The sequence below is a fragment of the Phyllostomus hastatus genome, unplaced genomic scaffold, assembly GCF_019186645.2.
Source record: "Phyllostomus hastatus isolate PE091 unplaced genomic scaffold, TTU_PhHast_1.1 phas_contig_29, whole genome shotgun sequence".
Lineage (NCBI taxonomy): Eukaryota > Metazoa > Chordata > Mammalia > Chiroptera > Phyllostomidae > Phyllostomus > Phyllostomus hastatus.
Window position 1 is genome coordinate 34,163,354 of NW_025333835.1, and position 15,870 is coordinate 34,179,223.

The following is a 15,870-nucleotide window of genomic DNA, read 5'->3' on the forward strand; positions in this document are numbered from 1 at the left end:
TTTTTGAGGAAAACCAATGGCCACACATATGTCTGTGTACATAATGGTTTATGTCCTTCCAGGGACTTTGGGTTATAAATTAAAATGTAAAGCAAAAATGAGATGCAGATTACATTACCTAAGGTTCTGTAGTAATTTTATCCATGCTAATAGTAAAGCAAATTGTGCTAAAGTTTTTTTTTTATTTTTCCCCTTTTGTTCCTTCTTTTTTCTTCCTCTTCAGTTTGTCTGAAATTGTCAATCTCTAAAATAGCTAAAATAATTATTTATTCAGGTGAGATACATATGTCTGATTTGAGTTACCACATCATTGACTTGAGCCTTTTGACTGCAGAGTGAAAACCACAATCATAACAGCAAATGAGTCTATATCTCATTTGGGCTAACTTGGTTTCTTTTGGCACTAGCATTATACTATGCTCCTAAATCTCTTGATTAGTATCGACTTGTCTTTGAATTGTGTGTCAACTTCTGTAAGCTTCTAGGGCTGCATGCCTTATTTTAATCATGGCTTGGCATTAATCCTTGGTAGTGATAAAAATGTGTTCCATTGGAAAGTAAATTGATTTGAGTGCATGTCAACTATTTGGTACTACTTAAGCTGCATAAAATCTTCAAGCTTTGCCCTTGAGATGTTACATTATTGTTAACATAGGTGTTTTACTGTTAATATGTATCACTTGGTGTGAGGTTAATATTTTTATAGAAAAACTTATTGGCATGTATTAAGAAGTATAAGGATAAACTTCTGATTGAAATTATATTTCTTGGCATACTTTGCATGGAAACCAACACACACTTTTTTATAATCCAAAACGATCTATAGGGAAGGTTATACAATTAATAGATATAATTAACTCCTTTATATCCAGGTAAACATTGAAGATGAAATATAATTATAGTGGACAAATGAGTTTTTCACTTTTTCAGTTTTAAAAAATGAGTTGAAAGAAGTGGGTATATGAAAGAAATTGTGTTTCTGTGTGCAAATCAAAACTGAAGGTTAAAAGTAATTGAGCTTACAAAAATGATTTCTCATCTAAGAAGAAACTCATAGGAAAAAAGTCTAGAGCAAGTGTTGCATTTTTGATGCTATTAGGGACTCTGGGTCCTTCGATCTTTTCACCCATCCCCTGACTTCACAAGACAGCTGCTGATCTTCAGTATCAGGCCCATGTTCTGAGCAGAAATAAGAGAACTAATAAAGGATAAACAACATGCACCAGTGAGACTGCTAACATTTTAGTGGTTTTACTAGAAGCATCACCAAGAAAGTTCTGCTTATTGTTCCAGCAGCTACAGCCTCAATGAGCATGTGCAATGTAGTATTCCATCCGGGGAATGTGTCAGCACACAGAAACTGTAGATTTTGTGAATGAGGTAAAGGCAGACCATGGATATTAGGTAAGCAGTAATCGGATAAGTTTTAATGTGAGAGACACAATATGACACATCAAGTTTCACCTGAAATACCAAAGATTCTGAAATGTTGCAACGGTTTAACGGGAAGAGGACTCAAGCAGCCTGAGTTCTTCATCCTCAAATTGCACTCAAACTGAGGGACAAATGAAATTATGTTTTAAATATGTATTTGAAATGTTACACTATAGATATCATTTTATTCTTTAAATGCCTAGAAATATTACAGTATGTTATTTATAGTTAGTATTATGTATGTGTATATAAATACATATATATGTATGTGTGTTTATATACTTATACATGTATGCCCCAAAGACTTATGGAACATATGATTTCATGTATTTACTTACATTTCTTAATATCCCACATATAATTTTTAAATTTAGGATTACAGGTGAAATATAGGAATGAGTATGAATACAAATATAATACAAATACCTCTATAGTAGACAAGAAAATGCTGATAGACATAGTGTCTGCCCAGGAAATTTTTAGGTTTTGTTTTTCTTCATAACTTGTCTTCTGCTACAAAACGTCATATGCTTTCAGGATAGGACTCTATAAGCGATCTCCTCCTCCCCCTCTGCTGACCCCTCTTCCTCGTCCTTCTCCTCCTCCTTCTTGGCTTTCCTTGTTTATTTACTTTATTTTCTATTTAGGTGTAGTTTGTATACAATACTATATAATTTATATTAGTTTTAGATGTACAATATAATGATTCCAATTTTTATGCCTTACGATGTGATCAGCCTGCAAATCCTAGCCATCACCTGTCACCAGGCGGACTTAGCATAACGTAATTGACTGTGTCACCCTTCATCTTTTTCATCCACCCTTTCACTCCCTCCCCGCCTAGAAGAGATTTCCTTCAGAAGAAAAAGATTTCCTTTCTCCCTACTTAATGCCAATCCTCATAACAGGACTCTGAACATTTCCTCCTGGTGTCCCCTTACCCTGGATGAATCTCTGTGTGTTCACGGACACTATGTTTGGCCAGCCTCTGTTAACTGCCAGTCACCGAGTGCAGTTCAAGTCACGGAGTGTGGTGCAACTTTTATTAAAATATTTTTCAGAAGGTCTTGCTATGTAGATAGGTAGATCAAGTTCTATTTTCCCAGAAAGTCTCAAGTAAAAATAAATGAATAAATTCAAACAAACATAGAAATGGCAGATGTCACACATGAACAAGAAAGGCATACAAAACTGTGCTCCAAGGAAATAACTACACCTAAACTTCAAAACTTCAGATTTAAATAGCTAGGAAAATAACATGTTTGAGTTAGCACAGTGCAGATAAGAGTGAAGAATGAAACAACAAGGAAAAGAATATATCATGGATGAATATTCTTAGGATTCAGTATCAGAAAGCTATAAGGGAATATCGAGGATGAAACAAAACTGGAATCCAGAAGTCTTGTTTTTTTTTTTAATTACCTGACTGTGATTAAATTACTAAATATCTCTAACTTTGCTTAAATTACACTTACAAATTTTTCAACCAGATGGTACTTTTTGAAATTATATTCGTGGGACCAAGAATATAAAATTATTTTGATACCCCTTAAAAATTCTTAAAAATAACTGCATAAGTTATATTACCATTTGGTTCTTTTCAATATTCCTGAATTAGGCTTTCTGTAATCTTATAATTCTAAAAAGTTACTTAAATTCATTCAATTTATTTTCCAGTTATTACACTTTCCAATATAAAACTTTAACTAACAAGTACATATTTTTTATTTGCTCTCTACTTTCTTTGGATTGAAAAATATCTTTACCATATCATTCAAAACAATTGCATGCACCGTTGAGAGTAAATTCTAAACACGGTGGCACGACCTACTAGCCTTATCAAAAATCTGATATCTTACAATGACATTAGTGGCAGTCACCATAACTAGGCCAGTGTGTAAGAGTGAAATAAAATGGAAATAAAAATTGTTCAATTTTTTATGTCAATTGACATGTTGAGTTTTATTTGCAGAAGAGGCAAGTTCAAAGTAGTTCGATATAAATGAAATTGTCTAACATGACCCTGAGGGCTCCCTCTAGGCTCTCTGGAAAGTGAGTGATGTGGTACTGAAGGTGCTGTCCTCCTCCTCATCTTGAGGGTGACCACCTTTAATATGTTTCCATGGGATTTTTTATTAACTCCACAGGGGAACTCTATTATCCTATTGTTCCCAAAACCTCAGGGACAGAGCAGCTGGTATTCTCAAACAATTCTTAGACAATCGTCATGCCATGGTTAGATGGCTTGGTGTCAAGCAGTTCAATTTTTACTAATAATTCTCTAACGTGATATTGTAATAACATTTCCAAATTTCTTTTAAGTTGCCAAATAGCTTTTTTACACTTAGGTCTTTAATCAATTAGAAATACATTCAAGCACATGGTTAGATGGTAATTAAATTACTTTTCTTTGCAATATGGATAACTAGTGAATACAGCATCATTTTCTATGTGTTGGTTTAATAACATTCCCCAATTAACCAATCATGTTAATTAATCTTTCATGCGGTTAATGGGCATTTGTATGTTTGCCTTTGTGAAGGTTTTGTTCCAACTATTGCCTTTTTGGAGATGTTAGTTTAAAAAATTGTTTATATATCCTAGATACAAATCCCTAAAGGCTAGATTTTCTAAATACTTGTCTTGAGAGGAAGTTTTTTAAATGTAGCACAAAAATATTGTGACTAACATTGCTTAGAATACCTAGTATATTTAATACTTTCCAAATTGCAATTAGATTCCCCAATGTGTTTGACCAGAATATTTCAATTTAAAAGTTTACCTATAGCCTGTAATACATCTCAAATTTTGGATAAGATATGAAGCAGTTTTATTTATCCCATATGAACATCCAGTTGTGCCATTATTAATTTTTAAAATTTTCCTTTCCTAATAAATGGTTTGGTACTTTAAAAAAATCCATGGGTGTTTTCAGTGTGTTTTTATATGTAGAGTGCATAGTCTGAGCCATTAATTGTCTTTCTTCCTTTATGCCAATATTACAGTGTCTTGATTTCTAAAACTTTATAGTTCTGACACTAACAAAAATGCTAAGTTCTCCAACTTTGACCATTTGTTTCTACAACTTTGCTTTTGACCCCCCAGATATTTACATTCTCATGTACATCTTAGAGTGAGCTGTGTGTTCTCTCTCTATATATGTATATGTGTATGTGTATGTGTGTACATACATATTTGTGTGTGTATATATAATTTCCTCACCCAAGGATATGTTCACTGACTTTAGAGAGAGGAAGGTCATATAGAGATACATCAATGTGAGAGAGAAACATAGTCTGTTGCCTCCCATACATGCCCCTACTTACCAAGGATCCAAACTGAAACATAAACTTGTGTCTTGACCAAGAATTAAACCCTTAAACTTTTGATGTGTAGGTAGATGCTCCAGCAAACTGAGCCACTGGCCAGGGTGTGTGTGTGTGTGTGTGTGTGTGTGTGTGTGTGTGTGTATAAATCTCCTGCTGGAATTTCAGTGTGTCTGTAATGAATTTGAATGTCATTTTGATGAATCATCTAATCTATGAAGGTTTTAACTGTCTTGCTTGGGTTTGTGACTTTTTACCTTTGAAAAATTTCAGAAATGATATCAATAATTTCTGTGCCAGTCTTCCCATCTGTCATCTCTATGTATTTTTCACTTTCTGGTCTTACAATTCCTTATTACTTTGCTGTATTAGAGATGTCTGGAAAAATAAAATTAATCAGATTTCCACATATAGAAGAAGAGGTTTATAATAAGGAATTGGCTCATACAAGTATGGAGGCTGGTGGCTACAGTCAGGAGACTCAGGGCAGCCAATGGTACAGGTCCAGTGTAAAGGGATCTGCTGCAGTGCTTCTTTGTACATGCAAAGGCTGGCCTTTTTGTTCTTTTCAGGTCTTTGACTGATTTGGTGAGGCTCACCCATTTTGCGGAGGTCCATCTGCTTAAAGTTCACTATTTTAAATGTTAATTTTATCTAAATGCACACTCCAACTTGACCCATAAAATTAACCATCACAACTACTTTATCATTTTTCACAAATAACCAAGTCTCTTTTTTTCCAATTTTTATTCTCTTTTTATTTCAAGTAGTTTTTAAAATTGTTTTCTTAAGTATACTGACCTATTATTCTGTTAATGTGCCATTTAGCTCAACCAGGAAATTAAATATGAATAACATTTATATTACCTCTTTAGATATAATAAGAACCTAATAATACTGAAATATATTATCTGCTTTCCATCTCTCTAATATTTAGGGGCACTTAAAAATTGTTGGAATTTTAAGTGAAAATTAAGACAGTTCTGACTCTTAACTACATGAGTCCGTGAGTGATACGTCATAATGATGCTGAAATCTTTACTCTCACAATCTAAAATCCGAAAAATACTGTGCTAACATTTACTCAAAATTTCTGATATTCAACACGATCATTTTGATGTAACATATGTAATAAAATTGTGTCAATAGCCACTATAAATAAAACTTGTCATATTGAAAGAAAATATAATTACTTCTTGCATATAGAAAATATACTGCAAGAATTTGAAAGAAATCATATGGAATTACATCAACTAGAAAAGATGAACCTATATGACTTTGAAGCTTCAGTTTCAAATTGCAAGTGAATTATACTGTGATTAATATAAGGCTAGAAAGGAACTTATATATTTATATGAGTATAAGATAATTAAAATACTTTTTAGCCTTCTGCTCTGCCATTTAGACTTGTTTGAAATTAACACTATTATTGCATAAAATGATGAAATTATATGATAAAACTTAAACACTATGATTTTAAAATTATATTTATCCAGGAGAATTTTTAAATATCCACCATTCCTCTACAACTGTCTTATCCCAATTCAACATTGTGTTAACCTATAATACATAATGTAGTTATTGGCTTTGATTCAGAATATCTATATGGCTTTCTTCCAAAAAACCACTTAATCCTTTTTTTTTTTTTGCCTCTACCCACTGAATTCTGATACATTTATACAAAGCATTGAAAATTTGTCCTGAGAATTAGAAAGACACTACCTATGTCAATTATGTCCTTGAATGACTAAGGCATAATATCCAAATGGACACAGAGAAAAATAGAAACAATAAATAAAAAAGTATTGTGAATAAAAAGGACTTCATTAAAAAACTAGCAGTAATTTGCCACTTGTAAAACTGCCTCCTGAACACTCCCAAATTAATACTGAGCACAAATGTTATTGCAATGTCTTTCTAAGTGCTCTTTACAATGACTAGAAAATACCAAAATGAAAGTTACCCAAAAGACTTATACAATAAAGCATAAAAGAGTGATTTAATCTGGATTTTTATGACACAAAGCTATGTGGATGATATCAATTATCATTAAAAAGTGATTTGGAAAAAATATATTTTAAGGAAGTTAATTATAATATGTCTTGTGGTTTATAATTTCTCAGAAAAGAAGAATGTATAAAAATCAGATTAAGTCACTGTACATGAAAATTCAACTAAAACATTAAGGAAATTATCTATTGAGAATATGGATAATTTGTCTAGTAATCTTCTTTATAAGATTTGCCTAGTAATCTTACTTATAAGATATGCCATTTTAATGACATATTTTAAATAGTAGTTAATGAGTATGAATTTTACCCTCAAACCTCAACCAGTAGTCCAAAACTTACTGACAATTATCATTGTAAATCACTGCTGTAAATTTAAGAAAAAAATGTGTTAAAATTACCTAGAGGCATTTATGTACGCATGTGTTATGCCAACATGGGGTCAGTTGGTATACATTTTACTAAATTTTCAACAATAGATCACTATTAAGAATATTGGAATGGAATGCAACCTCTGTCCAAAACTGATTAAAAACCTGATAGTCAGTCTGAAGCCTTACTGTCTTGCATTTCTTTATTCTAGTTATTTTATTTTGCAGCAATTACTTTATTGAAATCTAGTACTATATTTTAAAATAAAAAATGCAGTACTGTTAAACACATGACTTTTTTTTATTTCTTCTGGCCGTGTCACAGAACATTGATTAACTAGACACATGTTACAAGATCAAAGTGATTTCAGAATATGAGATTTCAGTTTTTACTTTTCAGAGCTTGACAAATACATGAAATTATATTGTTTACTATAATTTTCATTCTGTTTGGAAGTCACAAAACAAAGTGCACTGAAAGAGGTTAAGGTTTTGATATTTTACAATGAGTACGAAAATATTTTTGTCTTTCAAGACAAAAATACACACAGTGCTAAGTTAGAGGCAGTGTCTATAGACTGTTAGCTTGCAAAAAAATTAGACATTTACCTCCAATTAGTATTAAATTTATTGACATCTTATTAAAAGGAAAGGTTATAAGATAATGTAAAAACTGAATATTATAGCAAATTTGAAATATGAAAATTAAGTTAGGCCAACTGAAAATTATCTTGACAGGCAGGATAAATTAGAATCCTAACAAATAATCCATGTGACTAATGTATATTAAAATCCAATATAGTTCAATTACTATAGTATTTTTGCTCTGTAAGAAGATATAAGTTATATAAGTTTTATTTTGGCCTATGTACAGCATTAATAAATAAGTCTTTAAAACCAAAAAAACCTACAAAAGTTAAAGAATATTTACAAACATAAACTCATTATCTTTGACTTTTATTCATTTAAGCATTAAACAAGTTTATTGAGGAGATTCCAAGATAACTACAAAGTATACAGAAGCTGCATCTACTCGTTCTTGCTCCCAATGTGTATTTACAGCAGAATTGTCAAGCAATGAACCTGAACAATCATCTGAAACCTAGCTAATATGAAACATCATCACCACGGGTCTCAGAAGGTGCTACACAAACATTGGTAAGAGGGGTTGAGACGTGGAAGAAGAAAGTTCCTGCAGGAAGGTGGCAGCAGCTGAGAAACAACTTAGGTATGAGGGCTGCAGACCACCCTGCCTCCCTCCAGGTGCCCGGGATCTTAATCCCATGTGGGATCCTCAACTCACAGCAGCAGAGACCAGAAGAGTCTATGTAATGCCTGTCAGTGAGAATCAGTGGGTATTTGGCACGCCTGGGAGACTCGGACCACACCCTTTCATTGTGAAGAACTGCGATCGTGGCGGCACCAGCCTGGAGACTTCATGGTGCAGGCTGGGACAGCTAGGAAGGCCACATTGTCACCCTCGAGTCCTGCAGATGGGTCTACTGGCTAGAGACAGCAGGGACTCTGAGAGGGCTTCTATTTTCTGGGAAGGCTTTAGGCAGAGACCCTCATATCGAGCATTTTCTCAGATCACCATAACATGAAACTAGAAATCAACTACAACAAAAGAACTCAAAAACATTCAAATACAGGAAGGCTAAATAGCATGTTATTAATAATGACTGGGTTATATATGAGATCAAGGAGGAAATAAAAAAATTACCATGAGAAAAATGAAAATGAACACACAACAAACCAAGGGAGAGTGAAAGCAGTCCTGAGAGGGAATTTCATCACACTGCAGGCCTACTTCAAAGAGCAAGAAAAATCTCAAATGAACAATCTAACCCTACATCTAAAACAACTGAAAAAACAAGCACAAACAAAGCTCAGGTGAAGAAGAAGGAAGAAACTCCAGTGCATTTACACAATGGGATACTGCATTAACATAAAAAATTAAGGAACTCTTACCTTTTGTGAAATCATGGACAGACTTGGAGAACATTATGCTAAGTGAAATAAGCCAGTCAGAGAAAGACAAATACCATATGATCTCACTTATATGTGGAATCTAATGGACAACAAACTAATGAACAAACTAGAAACAGACACATAGATACACGAAACAGACAGGCAACTGTTCACGTGGAAGTGGTGGGAGGGACTGGATGAAAGAAGGTGAAAGAATTCTCCAAAGAACATGCATGAATGGCCCCACGGACACGGTCATCAGTGTGTGGATTCCCTGAGTGAGGGGTTGGGTGGTGGTGGGCAAAGCGGGAATAGTGGCGACAAGTGTGAAAGTATAAACAACAAAATATCATACATACAACACACACATATATATATACATCTGTATTAATGTATGTGTGTGTATATATATTAAGTTTATTGAATTTCTATTGATTATGTTTCAGACATTATCCTAGTCACTAGTCATATGGAAATATATAAGAAAAGAAATTTGCTTATTTTATGCAGCCTACCATATGCAGAAAAATCCAGATGGTATCCAAATCTTCATTTGATATAAAATTCACTATTAACAAATTATATATGTACACATAGACACTATATATGTATATATTTATATGTTATACACATATACCACAGAGTAAGAAAAATCACCAAGAAGCATATGAATTATATAATATACATAACATGTTCAATAATTATTAATAGGTTAGAAAGTAATGGAGTCTGCATTTGAGCCTTCAAATATCTGCGGAGAGTAGATACAGAGAGTACAAAACAATCTCCGGTGAGATCCTATGTGAAGTAAGGTGCAGGAAGTCATGGGAGGTTTCTGAGCGGGGAGGCCAATGGCCACATTGGACTTAGAGTTTTGAAGTACGTACCGATGTGGCTGCTACACAGGGAATGGTCCTTGTGTATTCAGTTGTGCGGGATGGAGGCAAAGAGATAATGTGGGGTGCTACCTCAGTATACAGAATTAGAGCTGGGGATGTAGTTTTAGGAGTAGTGGGAAATAATGAGAATGCAACGTATACTTTAGGGCATATTGAAATGTTTTGTGATGGCTTTCGTGAATTGTATGAAAAAAAGAGTCAAGAATGACTTCAGTTTACTTAGCTTCAGCAACAACAAAGTAGATCGTGGTGTTAATTACTTCCATGGGTGAAAAGTATAGAAATAGCTATTCTCAGGAGGTAGTCACAGGTTCAGTTTTAGATATGGTTATTTTGTAGTGTTTATTTGGAAGGTTAATTAACAAATTGTCAGGAAAGCACATTTCTCTGAAGATCAGTACTAAGAGAAATGTGACTATTAGAATTTTGTTTTATTTGAGGTGTTCATAGTGATGACACAGTGAGGACCCTCACAAAGGAAACATGGTCATTTTTTTAAAGAATTTTATTTATTTATTGTCAGAGAGGGATGGGGGAGAGAGAGAGAGAGAGAGAGAGAGAGAGAGAGAGAGAGAGAGGGAGAGGGAGAGAGAGAGAGAGAAACATCAATGTGAGGTTGCTGGGGGCCGTGGCCTGCAACCCAGGCATGTGCCCTGACTGGGAATCAAACCTGTGACACTTTGATTCGCAGCCCGCACTCAATCCACTGAGCTACACCAGCCAGGGCTGGAAACATGGTCATTTGTTACACAAAGTATTTGGTATGATTGCCTTCTTCATCTCACATACTCCTTTTAATTGCGTGATTTTCTTAGGTTTATTTTTCTTTCAAAATATTTGAAAATGTGCAGTAGGCCTTATAAGTACCAGCACTTGCCAACGCAGAAATACGAAGCCAACATAATTTTGCATGAGGCTTCCATAGGCCACTTTGAAGATTAAAATGATCAAATGTGAATTTTATAGCCTATTTTCTCTATATGCTAATCTAATTTATTATCATCATACCACATTTGGCACCATTGAAACATCAGTTTTGGACCCTCTAGCAAAGCACTCAAGATTTTCACTTATTATGAAAGACAATGTTGGATTTCCAGCATTCTTATTCAATTTTTTCCCCAATGTTTTCATGGACTTTACTTAGGCAGCAACCTAGCTAGCTTTAGGGGAAGAATCATGATTGGTTTCATCCAGTTTAATTTAGTTGGACATCTCTTGTAACTGGGGAGAGAGAGGGTGGTGAGGGAATGGGAATGCAGAGGTTAGTTTATTTTTGTACTGTTTTTTATTGTTCAAGTACAGTTGTCTCCGTTTTCCCATCACCACGCTCTCCTGTCCCACCCATCTCTGCCTCCCACCCTTGAACTTACCCCCATTGGCTTTGTCCATGTGTCCTTTATACATGTGCCTTGATGGCCATTCCCCTATTTTCTCCCATTATCCCTCTCCCTGCTCCTCTCTGGTTACTGTCAGTGTGTTCTTTATTTCAATGTCTCTGGTTCTATTTGGCTTGCTTGTTTGTGGAGATTGTTAACAGAACACAATAACGTCTGAGGAGACATAATGTCAAGGCTGCTGCTTTCTCTTCCTTGCCGGCTTCAAGATCTTCTTAGAGAGTCTCTCTGGCTCCTTTAAACCATAAATTATCCTGAGGGACAGCTGGCCTTTGAAATACAGGCAGCGACCTCAGGATGAAACTACTTCTTGGAGACTTTTGAAATGCTCTCCAAATTTTCATCTTTATTCCACACCTGTGTCTTGTGTTGTTCTGTGAATCCAGATTGTAGAGTTTTCTTGGGTTTGAGGGCAAAAAATTGTCAAGCTCCTGCTTGTCATCCCCTTTGAGCAAAAATTTGATACTCTATGTTTTATGTTAGTTGATTCTTCCTTCATTTTCAGCTTTCCAAAATCAGTTACCTACCTTGCCTATAGTTAACTCCCTTTCAGTTGTATTTTCTCCATATGATTTTAAAACTCTGTTATTTGCATTTGACGTGGTTGTGGAAGGAATAAACAATTAAGAAATCCTTAGTTTCAAAAGAACATTTAATTAGAAGTGCTAATTATGATTGTTTAGTGGGTTATCTATGAACTAATAACATAAAACAGTGTTACTCTAAATGGAACGCTATTTCTTAAAGTCAGACATTCTCAAAATAGCAATGTTCAGACTATCTTAATGGTCTAATTTAATCATGTAATACAGGTAACAAACCATGGAAAATCATGTAATAAATCATTAATGGGATTTTACCTGTTTCACTGATTTCCATTTCTAGAGCTCATTATGCATTTGTTCCGTGGTTTCTCTTTAGAGCAATAGGAAGGAAAGTGTCTGCCAGGAAAGGATATGAAATGTTGGATGGCGTTGCTGAGTCTAATTTCAATTTCGAATACTCCATTGTCAGTGTTCATGTGATTTGTGAACTGCAGCTATATTGGAAATTTAAAAGGAACCATTTTGAGAAAAAGGCTTCCTTATTTTTTATATATTTGCACATATAGCTAAAATTAGAATTTGGTGACTAAGCCAAGATGGAATACAACATGAGATTGTTGAGTTTATGGCCTTCAAGCGCACCCAGCACGGTGATGGAAAAGGTTGATGTAAGGGATACATAGTACAGAAAATGTGTGCTGTGAGAAAGCCGGACTCAAGTGAACTGATTCTAGCTGCAGTCTTGGTGCCCACTCCTTGCTCCTACAGCAAAGGCTGGCCACAGTTCCAGTAACGTCTCGAGACCATTTATTTTGTTACTTTTGATTTGATTGGCATTATCTTTACCCACAAAGCTTTTTTTATCCTTTTGGAAACAAAAAAGCAAAGAAACAAAAACATGAAAAAATTGTTAGGGAATGCCTTGCCCTAGACATTCATGCTTACTGATAATAAAGGGTGCAAGTGCACAGATATCATTGTCACCTGTGAATCACACAGGATTACAGCTGTTTCTATTAAAGAACAGAAGATAGCATAAAGTAATTTCTTTCGGTCCTATTCTTCAGAAATCAGAGTCAAGGATTCCAGTTCTTATTTATGTTTCTCCCCTTGGTTATTTTTCCCTCTAATGATTCAAAATAAAACATCATTAATGAGCACCTGGTCCTTTAATTTTTGTGTTTTTAAGATCAGAGGTAAGTAATTAATTCTTTAGTTGATGACAAAGTTGAGTAATTTACATTTAAATTAAGAAGAGAAAGGCCCCTTAGTTTTATAAAGAAGATAGAAAAATATATAATGACAATGGTTTTCATGAAATATGACTTTGAAGTACCTTGGACACTTTCATAGGAATTCTTGTCTTAGTTATTTTAGTTAAATATGTGATCTTTAAGTGTTCAAACGACAGTGTGCAGACTCTTTCATACCAGATTAATTTAAAAAATGATGAACAAAAAGAACAAAAAAGCCTGATGCCTGGAGATAATGGAAATGACTGTTGTGCCAACCTCTCTATATGTCCTGGATGCAGATTAAAATCCAGAGATGATGTAGATGTGTTTTGATGTCTCTGCTGATGTACTGTCTATATTAAATCATTGTTTTCCTTTACTTTCCTTTCTGAATACTTATAATTTATAATAACTGTCTTAAATTGTCAGCTGAGTACAACATATAGGCAACCTTGGGCTTGGTTTCTACAGATCTTATTTCCTTAGACTGTAGGTCACATTTTCTATTTCTTTACAATCTTAACTTTATTTACATTACTGCTTACTTTGCATTACATGAAAAATTTTAGATATTTAGATTTTGAGATATTTGTGAATTGCTTTGATCTTTTTTCCAGCTTTGTTAAGGTATACTAGACAAATAAACTGATAATATATTTAAAGTGTAGATTGTCCCTGGCTGGCATAGCTCAGTGGATTGAGCGCGGGCTGGGAACCAAAGTGTCCCAGGTTCGATTCCCAGCCAGGGTACATTCCTGGGTTGCAGGCCATAACCCCCAGCAACCGCACATTGATGTTTCTCTCTCTCTCTCTATCTCCCTCCCTTCCCTCTCTAAAAAATAAATAAATAAAATATTAAAAAAAATAAAATAAAGTGTAGATTGTAAGATTTGATAGAGTATAGACATTATGAAAGGACTTCCATAATTAACACCATCACATCAAATATTTACTTTTAATTTTTGGTAAAATAACTTAACTATTCTGTTAGAAAATTATAATTACTCAATACAGAATTATAAAGGCACTAGTCTACACATTAGATCCTCAGAATTTCTCCTTCTTATAACTGAAAGGTTATAAATTTCTACCAACCCTTTCCTTTTGCAACCTCCCCCCACTCTGCTCTGGAAGCCATTGTTATACACTGTTTCTATGAGTTAGACTTTTTAAAAATATTCAGTATATAAGTGATACAACACAATATTTGCCTTTCTCTGGCTTATTTCACTTAACATAATGGCCTCCAGGTTCATCAATTTTGTCACTATGGTAGGATTCTCTTCTTAAGATGGATAATGTTTCATTGTGTGTAATGTGTCTTCATGTATGTGCATGTGCACCAAGGTATTTTTCTCCATTTACAGGTTGATGGACACTTACATTTTGGAAAATAGTATGAGTTTCTTCAAGAAATTAAAAGAGAACTATCCTATGATCCAGCCACCTCACTTTTGGGTGTATATCCTCAGGAAGTAAATCGCTGTCTCCAAAATGCCTGTCAGCAGATGTGTGGATAACTAAAGCTGTGGTACAGTTACACAATGGAATACTACTTGACCATAAAAAAGAAAGAATTCTTACCCTTTGGTACAGCATGGATGGACCTAGAGAGCATTATGCTAAGTGAGAGAAGCCAGTTAGAGAAAGACAAGCATCATATGATTTCACTCATATGTGGAGTCTAATGAACAAACAAGCCAAATAGACATAGACTCATCCATACAGAACAGGATGACAGCTCTGGGGGAGGGGTGGAAGGGCCAAGCAAAAAAGAAAAAGAACTCAAGGACATGGACAACAGTGTGGTGTTTGCTGCAGGGAGGAGCATAGAGGGAGTGGAAGAGGGTAGAGGGGGCATAAATGGTGATGGAGTGTAGTGTACAGGTGATGCTGTAAGACTGTGCCCCTGAAATCTGTATAATTGTGTTAGTGTCACCACATTATTCAATGAATAGGGGGAAAGGCTGTATCTGTACTCCTATGTCGATGGCAATGTTATTCATGATAGCCAATATATGGTTTGTTCTTTTTGGCCATAGATTTCAATGTATTTACTGGCTCTTCATTCTGAACTTGTGCATCTTTGAATGTATGATGTTATAAATGTGCAGAAAGCCTAATACTTCCCCAAGCAATACAGCTTGGTCAAGACCAACATCTCAACTCTGTACAATTATTTTAAAGGCATAACTTTAGTCATTGTCAGGGTGGTGCTACTGTAGAACTTCATCCAAAGGGAAGGCTTTTCTTGTGTTTCTATCTCGTGCATTAAAGGTCTCATGCTGAAGACTTTGCGTTCTGAGAAAGTAATAATATGGACACTCTCACTTCTCTGAGAGCCAGATCCCCAACTTCCTCCAGAAATGCACAGCTACTAATAAGTATCCCTTTTCTTTTTTCAATGTACCCACTCTCTGACTAACTTCAAGACTCTGTCTGGGCATAACCAACCAAGCACTCATTTAGGATCTCAGAGTGGGGTCTTGGTTTTTCCTCCGTATAAACACATTTTCCAATGTCAATGCTCTGCGGATGCCAGCTGCTCCACCTGCCCTGAAAACTTTCCTCTGCTCTCTCAGCTCATTGAGAAGACCATGCTCCACCTGGACTCCTAAACTCAGAGCTGATCTGTGCCACAGCTGAGGAGCTGTCTTTAGTTTGAGGTAAATCTAATTTGAGC